Raw genomic sequence first — 14,319 nt, forward strand, 5'->3', positions numbered from 1 at the left:
TTTATTGATACAAATTTAAGGTCAATTTTGTTTTATGTATATTTCTGCTCTTGATTAAGGTATTGTGATTGTGCAGTTCATTTAAAAATGTCATGTATAATTAAGAAATATAGGTTAATAGATAATCATCTATAATAGTCAAGCTTGTAGTCATGTTAGTTAGGTTTTCTAGATATATAGAGATATATTTCAATTAGGTAGATATTCTTCAAACCTTTCAAAGTCTACAGAATATGGCATTTAAAATGTTTAAAAACTTAGGACTTTTCATGACAATGAGACACATCTCTTCCTGGCAGCACCAATAACTTCAAGAGGAAGATGGACATCGAAGAGGCTCCTTATGGAGTTTGTTAGCCACCTGGGCAAGAAACTGCTCTTGCCTGGATTGATGAACTGGACATGCAGGACCCACAGAGAAATGACTGCTGAACTTGCCTAAAGGTGAGACCATCCTTCAGGGTTCCTGCTTCATGAAAGAGTCTGCAAGACATCCTACAGGATACAGAAGAAAGTGACTCGCAAACTGTCAAGATAGGCAGAGCTGTCTTTGAAATTTCCTGCTTCATGGAAAAGTCTGCCAGATACTATGGGCCTGTTGGCTGAAGATTGGATGCCCCAACAATACAGAAGAACTTTGGATAACTGTTCAGGTAGCAAGATGTCTCTGTCAATTCTAGAGTTTTGGAAGTTGCTTACAATGTACTTTCTGTTTACCTAGGTAATATTATATCCTTCTGATGTCTTTGATGGAGTTGAAGGGTTGATAGTTATAATTTTTCTTAGTTATGATAAAAGATAAAGTATATATAAATATTGTAACTGTAATTCTTACTTGATACCTAATTTGCTATATGTAATTTACTATGTTAAAGTTAAAACCTTCTTTTTTATTTAAACAGAAAAGGGGAGGTGATGTGGGATTCCCCTCTGTATGCTGTGAATACCATTGGGCCTGCACAGGGAGTAGAGGTAGGCAGGAAAAACTAAACTGAATGCTGGGAGGAAGAAGGGTAGAGTCAAGGAGAAGCCATGGTAGCCCCCACTGGAGACAGACACTGGATGGAACTTTACCTGGTAAGCCATAGCCACATGGTGATACACAGGTTAATAGAGATGGGTTAGTTTAGGATATGAGTTAGCCAGAAATATGCTTAAGCTATTAGCCAAGCAGTATTGCAAATAGTATGGTTTCTGTGTGATTATTTTGGGGCTGAGCAGACAGGAACCAACCAGCAGCTCCCCCCCCCAACAAATAACGACCACCTACTTCAAGGACCCCACATAGGACTGGAATTGCACAAGAGCCTTAGGGTAAGAGTCATTGCCGATGCCAGGTGCCAAGTCAAGAACTGCAGTGTTACTGGATCTTGACCCAGAAACCTAGGAGGTAATGTTCTCAAGTGTCCAGTCTTTGAAGCTGGAAACTGGGACAGGCTCATTTGTGTGTAGGACGCTGATTGCCAACAGTTAATCACCAAGGGTAAGTGGAAGAAATCATTCCTGCTCATTTGCAAATGGAAATCAAATGAGGACTGTGGCGAACACCAGCGCTTTCATTTCCAAATGCAGTTTTGCTGACCTTGGGTTGCCTGGCAGGTGCAACTGAGTCCAAACTTCTGCTTCGGGCACATCTGGGAAAGCTCAGGATGTTCCCAGCATTCCTGCTCATCTCAGGGCACACCTATTTAGTCCACAAAGCATGAGCCATCTTCAGATGTTGTGAATTCATGCACACACACAAATAGCCACATTTCCCTTCTTTATTGCTCTGCAGAAACACACTTCACCTTGCTTGAAGGGCCCCAGCAAATCACGCTGAAACCCTTCCAAAAGCCAAGGGATACACTGATAAAACCCCTTGTTGAAATGCAAGCCTCAAGAAACTTTTTATCGCTAATATGCTCATATACTGGGGAGTATATATAGTATGTTTATGGGGGCTTTCTCCCCTCCATTCCCAATTGTGGGATGTTTTCCATTTATAGGGCAATTTGATAATACTGCATTTTATGCCCTCAAAGGCATGCGCACTGAGTCTTGAAGTAATAGCCCTGTGTATGCAATGTGTAATGGATTTCTCTCCTCTCTGTGGGATTCATTACCATGATTTATGGCTGTTTTAATGTACACAGCCTTCTCAAACAACTTAGAGTTGATTGTTCTGGAACTAGACTTGGGTCCAAGATTGCTCTGGAGCAGGGCCATTGTGCAAAAAGTTATCGGTGTCCCTGAGGTAAACAACCTTGGACCAAAGGCTTCAGATTTGCCATGAATGATGACCAGCCCCACATTCACGCCAGGAGCCATTGGGAACTGTTTCTGGCCTGGACTTCCTATGCTAGGCTTGAGTGGCACAGTAGCACCCAGGTGGAGGGCTGTGAACTCTTACTAGCTTTCTTGCACTCATTAAGTATTGTCATGGAAGATTTGGAAAGTGACAGGAGAGCTGCAGGCTGACCATCCACCGTCACCACTGGAGACAGCCGTGTAGTACTCGGGGCATAGGAGCAACCTTTGTGGTGTTAGCACTCTACCTGCTGAGCCACATCCATAGGCCCTGTGGCATTAGTTTTAAGATTCCTAACTTAATCAGGAATGATTTAGTGCCAGGCAGTGGTAATACATGACCTTAATCCCAGCACACAGCTCTGAGTTCCAGGCCAGCCTGGTGTAGAGAGTGAGTTCCAGGACAGCCAGGGCTACACAGAGAAAGCCTGTCTCCAAAACAAAATCTCTCTCTGTCTCTGTTTCTCTCTCTCTCTCTCTCTCTCTCTCTCTCTCTCTCTCTCTCTCTCTCTCTCACACACACACACACACACACACACACACACACGAATAAATAAATAAATAAAACATATGGTTTAGTATATTGTCACAGTGTATGGCCAGAATAAATATACCTCCAGAAAAAGTCTTTCTCAGAAGGCAGGAATCAGAGACTAGAAACGATAGAGACAGGCTCAAGAGGCCCCTTTGCTATGTAAATAGGATCAGTGTGTCTGTGTGGGCTTCTGCTGGACAGCACTGGCCTCCAGCCCAGAAGGCTCCAAAAGGTGCAGAGGGGCTTCAGAGCTCACTGAAGGGAAGGAAACCCTGTGAAAGGTAGAGAAGTTTGGAGAAGAACAAAAGGGACATCCTCAGACCAAGGGCTTCAGACTATCATGGCCAGGAGATGACCAACTGTGTGTAAAACCTTTCCAGAAACAAGTGACCACTGGTTTCCAGAGGACAGGACCTGGTGCTAGGGACCTCTCCTTCCTTAGAAAACTGCACTCAAAGTTGGGCATAGTGGTGCACACCAGTTATTCCAGCACTCAAGAGGCTGAGGCAGAATGGTTGCCTATGAGTCTAAGGTTAGCCTGGTCTCGAGATGCCTCAGTGGGTAAAGCTACTTTACTGTGCAAGCCTGGCAACCTGGGTTCAATTCCTAAAACTCACGTAGATGTTGAAAGAGAGAACTGACTTCACAAAATTGTTCTCTAACCTTCACATGCACACACACACACACACACACACACACACACACACACACAAAACTAAAAATAAAATAAAAATAAATCTTTAAAAAGGTTTTCACGGGGGCTGGAGAGATGGCTCAGTGGTTAAGAGCATTACCCACTCTTCCAAAGGTCCTGAGTTCAATTCCCAGCAACCACATGGTGGCTCATAACCATCTGTAATGGGGTCTGGTGCCCTCTTCTGGCCTGCAGGTATACACACAGACGGAATATTGTATACATAATAAATAAATATTTTAAAAAAGGTTTTCACTGGGTGGTGGCAGTGCAAGCTTTTAATCCCAGTACTCAGGAGGCGGAGGCAGGTGGATCTCTGTGAGTTCAAGGCCAGCCTGGTCTATAATAGAGCTAGATCCGGGACAGGCTCCAAAGCTACAGAGAAACCCTGTCTCATAAAACCAAATAAATACAAATAAAATAAAAAGGTTTTCTTAGCATGTTCATCACAAACTATACTACCCGTGGTTTGAAACATACTGTTCAGTGACTTTTAGCATAGTCGCACTTAGGAAACTAACTTTGAATGCTCATACCCCTAAAGAGATCCCCCAGGGCCCATTGGCAGTTCACCCTTACCTTCTGCCAATAAACTCTCTCCTTACCTTAGCCCCATGCAATCACGAGTCTGTTTTTTGTGTCAAGAGTTGCTTTGGGGAACATTTCACACACCTGGAATCCTGCACTACCATGTCCTTTGTGACTGGTGTCTTCTGCCTACCAGAAGGCTTTCAAGGCTCCCATGGGCAGTGCATTGTCCTTTCACATCTGTATGGAGGAACCACGCTACGTGCTGCGGGCCACACACCACCTGAGAACATGACCTGAGGCATTTCAGTCACTGGGCAGTTGAGCCATTTCCACTCGTGGGGTGTTTCTGTCTATTTGTGTGTGAGTTCCATGCGGGTTTGTGTTTTCATTGTTCTCAGATGTGTAATTAGGAGTGGGCTTCCTGGGTCGTATGGCTTGCTTAACTTTTTGAGAAATTGATAGCAGCCCTCAACATGGCTGTACATTCAGAGCCCCGTGATACCGTGCAAGGAGCCCGATCCAGCTCCTGAGCAGCTTCCTGCAGTCTGGCAGGTGAGGAGTGATGCATGGCGTGGCTCTGATTTGCATTTTCCTATGGACTCAAGTGCTGTGGACTGCACTTTCAGCTTAGAACTGTCCTGTAGGCAAATCAGGGAGGCTTGGTTATAATTACAAAACAGAACGTAAGCATAAAACTGGAACCTGTTAAAATGACAGCTAAGGAAACCCAGAAGATAAAGAAGAGAGATGTAAAAAGACACTCGAGCAAACTAAAGCCCCCCTCTCTTCTTGGGGAGGCAAGAAGAGGAGAATGAAATATGTTCATATAAATAACAGTACCAGGAAATGAGGAGAGAAGTGGGAGGAGGCACCTGCAGGCCTGAAGTTCATGCTGCATTTTGTGTGGGGAAGCACATTGCTTAGATCAGTCCACTACAGCATAAGTTACGTGTGATGCATATAGTATGTTATATGCTTTATTTTACATTTGAGAAAGTATCTCACTAGGAAGCCCTGGCTGGTCTCAAACTTGCTGTATAGATCAGGCTGACCTCAAACTCACAGCAATCCTCTTGCCTCAGCTTTATTATGTATTTACATGACCTCATAATTACTTATAACAGCACGGGTAGAACTAAAGCCATAGGCTGGTAAGAGTGGAGAGGATCAGGAGAAAAGTTTTCATTTCACTAAAAATGTACACAGTTCACAGTATTGAGCTTTTGTATTCACATGCCAACTTGTATGCTACAGATGGGTGTATGTGTGTGAGAGAGAGTATGTATGAGTGTGTGTGTATGTGTGTGAGAGTATGTGTGTGTAAGAGTGTGTGTAAATATGTGTGTGCATGTGTGTCTGTATGTGTGTGAGAGAGTGTGTGTAAATGTGTGTGTATGTGTGTGAGAGTATGTGTGTGTAAGAGTGTGTGTAAATATGTGTGTGCATGTGTGTCTGTATGTGTGTGAGAGAGTGTGTGTAAATGTGTGTGTGCATGTGTGTCTGTATGTGTGTGAGAGAGTGTGTGTAAATGTGTGTGCGCATGTGTGTGTGTATGTGTGTGAGACAGTGTGTGTAAATGTGTGTGTATGTGTGTGAGAGTATGGGCAAATTTGTGTGTTAGTGTGTGTATATGTGAGTGTGTGTGTATGTATGTGTGTGTAAATGTGTGTGTATGTGTGTGTGTGAGAGTATGTGTGTATGTGTGTGTGAGAGTGTGTGTGTAAATGTGTGTGTGCATGTGTGTCTGTATGTGTGTGAGAGACTGTGTGTAAATGTGTGTGTGCATGTGTGTCTGTATGTGTGTGAGAGAGTGTGTAAATGTGTGTGTGCATGTGTGTGAGAGAGTGTGTGTAAATGTGTGTATGTGTGTGAGAGTATGTGTGTATGTGTGTGTGAGAGAGTATGGGTAAATTTTTGTGTTAGTGTGTGTATATGTGTGTGTGTGTGTGTGTGTGTGTGTGTGTGTGTGTATGAGTGCGTGTGTGCTAAAGAAACCTGGAAGAATGTATAAGAGTTGGGTGGGGAGAGTGCAGGGTGTAAGGAAGATCTTAACTCATTATAGATCACAAAACTACTTAGGTAATTTGCTCATAGTTTTGGTTTCCTTTCTGCTTGCTTGTTTTTTTTCTTTTAAAAAAATTTATTTATTTTTATTTTATGTGCACTGGGGTTTTGCCATGGGTATTGGGTTCCCTGGAACTGGAATTACAGACAGTTGTGAGCTGCCATGTGGGTGCTAGGAGTTGAATCCAGGACCTCTAGAAGAGCAGTCAGTGCTCTTAACCACTGAGCCATCTCTCCAGCCCCTTCTTTGCTTGTTTCTGTTTTATTGGGGCAGGACCTTGTTCTACAGCACAGGCTGACCTGAATTTCATCATCCTCCTGCCTCAGTTTCCCAAGTATGGTAACCATACATGCTCCCCAACATCCTGCTTGTCCATGTGTGTGTATAGATGCTCGTGGAGGCCAGAGGTCAACCCTGAGTGTCTTCCTCAGTCCTCCTCACTTTGTATTTTGAGACAGGATCTCTTATTGAACCTGGAACTCATCAACTGTCTAGAGTAGCTGGCCAGCAAATGATAGGAATCTTCCTATCACTCTTAGATTACAAGCACACAGCCTACACTTGGCCTTTTACACGGGTACAGAAGACCAAACTCAGGCCCTTCTCTTGTGTGGCAATCACTTTACCAACTGGTCCATCTCCTCACCTTCATTTTTAAATGAGAAATCAGTTCCACATTCCTAAAAGTGCCCCCTACAAAAGAGGGAGTTTCTTCTGTTTCTCTCCCACCACAGGGTCTCTCTGTACAGCTCTGGCTGTGCTGGAATACACTCTGTAGACCAGGCTGGCCTTAAACTGGGGGATCAGCCTGTCTTGGCCTCCTGAGTACTGGGGTTAAAAGCATGCACCACCACCACCCAGCTCTCCTGTTTTTTTTCCCCCCTAAAGCTTCTTTCTAAATGTTCTCTCCACTGTCTCTCAGCACATGACTACAGTGTCTTCTAAAGTGTTATCCTACTGGGTAGCATGTCGTACATGGACTTCCCATGTCCGTGTCCCCTGGCCTTTAAGAGTCTTGGTGTCAGTCAGGTGGTGGTGGCACACGCCTTTAATCCCAGCACTCGGAAGGCAGAGGCAGAGATGAATCTCTGTGAGTTTGAGGCCAGCCTGGTATACAAGAGCTAGTTCCAGGACAGGCTCTAAAGCTACAGAGAAACCCTATTTCAAAAAACAAAACAAAACAAAAAAAGTCTTGGTGTCTTTAAAGCCATGACTGCTCAGAATATGCCAATATGACCTGGGCTGGGGGCAAGGGGAAATGCCTCAAAGAACATGTAGTTGCCAGTCAGGGACACTGGCTGACTGTTCAGCTATGAGTGAGTGAGCCAAGAAAACTGTGCAAGTGTTTAACAGTCTCACAGTGGCAAAGACATTTTTAGCACAGCAGAAAGTCCAGGAGCGACAAATGAAAAAAATTGATACATTTTGATTAAATAAAAGCATAACATTTTGTAAAGAAAACGCTCAAATCTAACCAGCAGAGCAGAAATAAATTGAAAATGGATATCCATAACATATGCGGAATGCTGAAAGCTAATCTTCTCAATTTGCAAAGAGCTCCTAAAAATCAATAGGAAAATACCCAATAATCCAAGAGAAAAATCCAGCCAATGACATAAATAGATGACTCGGAGGAGAAGAAATACCAATGAGCTTTGTTTTTGTTTTGATTTCTTTTCAGGCAGAGTCTTACTACATAGCCCTAGCTAGCCTCAAATTTGCTATGTAGTACAGACTGGCCTCTAACTTGTAGCGATTCTTCTGCCTTTGCTTCCCAAGTACTGTGATTAGGATTACATATATGTGTCACCATGTCCAGTTTCAAATGGCTTATACATAAGGCCCCTATCTTCACAAGAGACAATTGCAAATTAAGAGCAAATTAAAATACTATTTCTCATCTGCCAGACCGGCAATGGCTATCAAATTCAAGGTGAGTGAGCAGCAAGGCCCTCTCACACTGTAGAGAAGAGGAAGCAGATGTGAAAGGCAGTTTAGAGGCATCGGCTTTTCAAGTGAGCATACCCCAAGACTTGGTGCAAGCAGCCTTATAAATGTGCACACACAGAGATGTTGTCGTAGGGCACAGCATCAGTGTGGCTCAGGAATCGGCTCCTCCTCTTGGTGTGGCATAAGTCATACACTTATATGTGGGGTCTGCAGTGTGATCACTGTTGTACCAGGGACCGTAACAGAGTACACTTGGGACACTGATTGTCCACCTCCCTCAGGAGGTCATGGCCATGATGGGACTACACAGCAGGGTCCCTGCACCCCATCACTGGCCTCTGACGGGAGAGTCACAGAGACGTCAGCCAGGCACACCTGCCTTCAGACCCAGCTCAAGTTTTCTTTTGTGATCCAAGGTCATTGTGAGTTCACTCACAAAACAAACAAACAAGCAAACAAACACCTACTAAACGCCAAAACTTTTGTCAAAGTTCTCTCCTACAAGAAACGGGAATTTTTGTTCACTTCAGCAAATGGATGAATTATGAATATGATCATGAGTGTAGTATTCCCTTTCCTGCTGCTGTGACAGAGTGTCCTGACCAACACAGCTCAGGGGAGGAGGAACTCATTCGGGCTTAACAGTTCCAGAAGAGTCCATCACGGTGGAAGGGTATGGCCACAGGCAGGCATGGCAGCTGGAACAAGATGTGATAAGTCACACCCTCAACCATCCCCATGAAGGAGAGATAGCAAAGTGGAAGGGGGTCTCCAAGCCTGTCCCCGGTGATATACTTCCTCCAGCAAGGCTGTACCACCTAAACCTCCCCACATGGTGCTGCCAACTGTTCAAATATCCATGCATATGGGGAATAGTTCTCCTTCAAACCACTATACCAGGCCTGGGGGCATGTGTAATCTGCCTCTGGGGTAGAGCTTGGTAGAGGCAGGAGGGTCAGTAGTTCAAGGCCAATCTCAGCTACATAGTGAAATTTTTGTTTTTTGTTTTTTGTTTTTGTTTTTAGAGACAGGCTCTCTCTACGTAGCCCTGGCTGTTCTGAAACTCACTATGCAGACCAGGTTGACTTCAGACCCACAGAGACTACCTCTACCTCTTGAGTGCTGGTATTAAAGGTGTGCACCAGCCCATCTGGCTACATCGTGATCTTGAGGCCATCCCAAGTTACATGAGACCCTGTCTCAAAAAAGGGGGGAAATGAATAAAATAATACAGATTTCTCATGAATTGAGTAGGGAGACTTAGGATAGAGTCAGAAGGTGACAGGAAGTGGAAGGACTAGGTGGTAGAAATGCAGGCATGGTCCCTGCTGCCCGATACCACCACTATTCTAGGATGAATCCTGAATTGTCCGTTTTCGCCTTTCACCCCCTCCAGGTAGCATACATGTGGAAGCAGCCTTTGGATAAGCTGAGGTGGTGTGGTGTGATCCCTTCGGCCTCTGTGGTGGGAGATGCAGGTTTGCAACGGGGACTTCGCAGGCAGCACCAAACACCTACTACAGCACTGGGGCCCTTTGGTTCCGTTAGTCAGTAACCAGGCAATGAGCACCAGGATGGCCTTCCCCAGCCCTCCCAAGAGAAGTGACCCTAGCCCCAGCTCTGGTTCTTTATCTTTGGAACAATGCCTTGGCATCCTTCCTATGGCTAACTACATCAAGAGTGAGCTTATAACCAGAGGGGCAGCCTCAGCCGACCAATTCCTCCTCTTCCTCTGTGAACCAAGAATCTGAGAATTATCAACTAACAGGATCCTTGAACGCAAAGTCAAGATGCTGAGACATAGTTTAAGCAGAGGCTAGTTAAAGGCGTGTGTGTGTGTGTGTGTGTGTGTGTGTGTGTGTGTGTAAGCACATGTGAGCAAAGGCTATCTGTCTCCACAAAATTGGGAGAAGTCTTGTCTTCCATAACTCATTGTATCTGGGACACACATAGCCCACCTCTGTTTGGCTCCTGTCTGTGGTGTCAACAAGGGGTCGACATCTCCCTTCAGCAAGCCTGTGCAATCCAAGCAGGGAAGAGGAAGGTCTGTGCTCCTCATAGCTAGAAAGCCCCTATTAAGAGAGACACCTTCTACCCACAAGCACAACCCAGAGCAAGGGAGTGTGGGTGATCTGACCCGGCCTCGTCCTCCTGTGCATATAGGATGCAAGACCACAGAGGGCTCCAAGGCCTCAGAATATTCCTCTAGCTTGGCCCCTCGCTGATAAAGATGCTTGTCTCAGCCAAGGGCAAGGCTGGGCCCTGTGTGCAGTTCTCCAGCTGAGCCCTTTTCTACTATGTCTGCTCGAGGGTGCTGGACTGAACCCACTGACTTTGCCTCCAGCATTCAGATGTTCCTGCACCCTTCACATAGGCCTATCCCAGGTCTGCCAGGCAAACAAGGAGATCCTAAGTCCTTTGTTGCTACTTTCCATGTGCGAATACACACCTCTATTATCACAGGGCAGCTCTCTGATACATGTGAACCCCAGCTGACAGGTATTAATCAACTGGACACTGTGATAAACAGCTCTGCCTGACACATTGTCAGTGCAAGCGCCGCTGGTTTATAGCTCACTGCCTTGATGGAGGGAATATGAAATAGCAGGAGAAAAGCAAGGCAGCACCAACAGATGCTGAAGAAGGCTCCGTCGGCCTCTGCCACACAGCACCAGTCTACCCAGACACGGAATGAGAGGCAAGACCAGGGGTCTAGGTAAATTAGGCTCGCTCCTAAGTACTGAATTCTACCAGGCCTCTGAGACAAGAGAACTGGAAACTCAGAGGAGCTTCCAATGATAGGATATGATGAACACTGGGGTTATGTCCCCTAAAAATCACATACTAGAATCCTAATGACCCCGCCGGGGCCTATGAATTTAAAAATAAGGTTTTTGAAGATGTAATCAAATTAAGATGAAGTCATTAGGATGGGCCCCAACCCAGTGTGAAGGTGATATAACAGAAACAAGCTGGCCACACAGACAGACACCCAGGGATGCCGTGTGAACAGGCAAGTAGAAACTGGGTGTGTATCTACAAAATAAGGACTGCTAAGAATCACCAGCAATTAGGAGAAGCCAAGAGGGGCTGGGACAGAACCTTGCTCACAGCCCTCACAGGGAACCATCCTGAGGACACCCTGACCTTGACTCCCAGTCTCTAGAACCAAGACCATACTTTGCAGCTGTTTAAGCTGACCAACGACACGCTTCGTTACAGGATTCCCAGGAAGCTAGTAATACAATGTACATAAATCACTATGGCGAGCTGGCTCCTTGACCCTATGAGAAATATAACCAACACCAGATCTATAGACCCAAGTCACGGGGATGAAGTGCCCCCTACCAGTTAATTTAATTACAAGATAAAATAAAGTTTATTGAACAATTGCTATAACTGAGTCTTGTCACTCTTCCCTTAGCAGTTGGCCAACAGACTTCTCTCTTTTGAAACAAGGTCTTATGTAGTCCATGCTGGCCCCAAATTCACTCTGCATCATGATAGGGTCTTGAACTTCTGATCCTCCAGCCTTCACCTCCCCAACTCTGGGATTACAGGTGTGTACCACTGCTGCTGGTTTACTTGGTGCTGAGGGTGGAACCAAGGCTGTGTGCATGTAGGGCAAGAGCTTTATCAACTGAGCCACATTCCCTTGTACTTCAACTTGAGGATCTAATTCAGGAAAATTTCTGTTTCAATACCTGGGGGCAGGGTGAAGGGGTCCTTCCAGAAAGGTACAGGCTGTCTGTCTGTCTGCTCTGTACTGCAGCTGCCCAGGGATAGCGACTCTGTGACCCAGTTAAGGACTACAGCAAAGCCAAAGACGCAAGCCCGTGTCTGCATTAGTGAAGGGGGTGGCCCACGCCACTACTGACTAATGGTTTGTTTGGGGCCAGGAAAATGTCTCCCGTGAGAAAATATATTATTCTATAATTTCCTTAAAATATTAAAAGTGGAGTTGTGCTGTGGGAGCCCAGCCTGCACATATTGGCGCTGTCTGCAGGAGGACATGACTGAAGGGCTTTGCAGCTGGAGTCTGGCTTTGGGAGCTGGAGCCGGGCTCTGGGAGTTAGAGCGGGCTTCTGGGAGCTCTAGTCTGCTTTTGACTTCAGAAGGCTGTCTGGAAAGGGGGGTTTCTATTCCTCCACCCGGCAGGCCCTGCACATACTCAGCCTCCATTACCAAAGGACCTTGGAAGAATTTTGCTCTGGTGTGTCCAGACATATGAGGGTGAAAAACAAGTCACTTAAGAGTTTGGTCCCACAGAGTGGTTGCTGTGTTGGGAAGGCTTGATGAAGACCTCAGTCTGAGTGCACAGGGGACCTGGGTTTTCTCTAGGGAGATGGTTCAGCACTGGCTGCTTTCCAGAGGACCCAGGTTTAATTCCCAGCACCCATATAACAGTTCCTAGCCATCTGTAACTCAGTTCTAGATCTAGATAGACATATTACAGTCGGCTATGGGACTGACTCCATGTATCAGAAAGAAGGAACCTCAAGCCCCAGGAAGATGAGGAAACTGGGGTGAGAACCATACCAGACAGAAGAATATTGTACTTCCTTGAAGCACCCAGCCAACAAGGGAACAGAGTGGGCAGGGAACTGTGATCAGGATCATAAAAGCTACTGTTCCCCATCAAATCGCCATGTGGGTCGCTTTGCTTTTTGCTTAATATGAACAAAAAGAAGATGTCTCACTTTCACTATTTGCAGTCTGGATAATTAGTTATTTCAGAGGAAGAGTCTTATTTCTCAAACCCACAAAAAAGGTCAATGTTATCTGTGGCGTGGATCTCAGTCTCATCATCAGAGTATATGTGCAGGACAACAGGATACAGGCGAAGGCAATACACCGGGGAGGGAGGGTGTCCAAGTCACTGTTCTACGGCTGTGATGAGACACCATGACCACAGCAACTCTTAGAAAGGAAAGCATTTACTTGGGGTTGGCTTACAGGTCAGAAGTTTAGTCCACTGTTGTGGTGTGTTTGTGTGATGGGATGCAGGCAGACATGATGCTGGAGAAGTTGAGAGAGTTCCACGTCTGCGTCTGTAGGCAGCAGAAAGAAGAGAGAGACCCTGGGCCTAGTTTGAACTTTTGAAATCACAGAACCCAATCCCTGTGACACACTTCCTCCAACGAGGCCATGTTCCTTAATCTCTCCCAAGTAGCACCATTACCTAATGGTCAAACGTTCAAATACAGGAGCCTGTGGGGACCATTCTTATTCAAGTCACCCTAGGGGGCTTGGCAGTAGAGCACTGACTTCATGCACAAAACTCTTCTTCCCAAATGGAGATTTAGGGTGGTGGCTGCTCAGGTGACAGTGGAATTGGTAAGTGACAGAAATACCTCAAAGCCTCAGCACAGTTCTCGAAGCAGACAGAATCATAAGGAGGTAAGTCTGTCAGATGCCAGAGGTAGTAGGGGCCACAGAGATTCCCAGAACCCCTTCTCCCTGCTCCCTGGTCAGAAAGCAACTCCTGAGAAGCCTACAGGACTCATCTGACCAGAGACCAGAGAGGAAGCCCACCTGGGAGCCCAGTGCTTCCTCTACGGCCTTGCCCTCCATGGGTGTTCTCTTGATCCACACACGGCCAGCTTAACCATTGCAATCGTTCAGAAATGAAGTTTCATGTGTCAACAGCATGTCAACACGATGCCCACCTGACTCAGGACTGCTAAGCACTCTAGAGAGCAAGTGTCGCAATGCTCAGGAGCCCCACTGCAGCTCCACTGGCCAGGCCTGGCAGGGTCTGTTGGAGCAGCAGCGGTGGTGCCCACAGGAGAAGAACTGGAACCTCACAATTCCAGCTTTTCCGCTTGTACATCTGGAGTGACTAGCTGGCCACCTCCTTCCTGCTTATCACATCCATAATAGCAGGTCATGTTGGGCTACAGACACCACCAAGAGACACAAAATGGAATAATGGAGCCCTCATATTGATTCATTCAGCAGCAGCCAAGCTGGTCTAGAAAATACAGTAAATATGGGTGGTGCCTGCATGAACTAAAACAATCACTGGCTTATTAGCTCTTGGCATCCGGAATAGGCCTGGGATTGATGCCTGGGATTCCCTCTAATCTTATCTATTTTACAAGCGAGCCTGTCTTCCCACTTCTGTGTAAGAATTGCAGTTTTACATCAATTACATTTCAATTAGCATTGCAGATCTCTCTTTCCCTACCACTAGCAGGCCGGGCACATACCGAATGTCAATATTTTCTCTCATTTTATTATGCTAATAACATG

Source organism: Microtus pennsylvanicus, chromosome 21, assembly GCF_037038515.1.
Source record: "Microtus pennsylvanicus isolate mMicPen1 chromosome 21, mMicPen1.hap1, whole genome shotgun sequence".
Lineage (NCBI taxonomy): Eukaryota > Metazoa > Chordata > Mammalia > Rodentia > Cricetidae > Microtus > Microtus pennsylvanicus.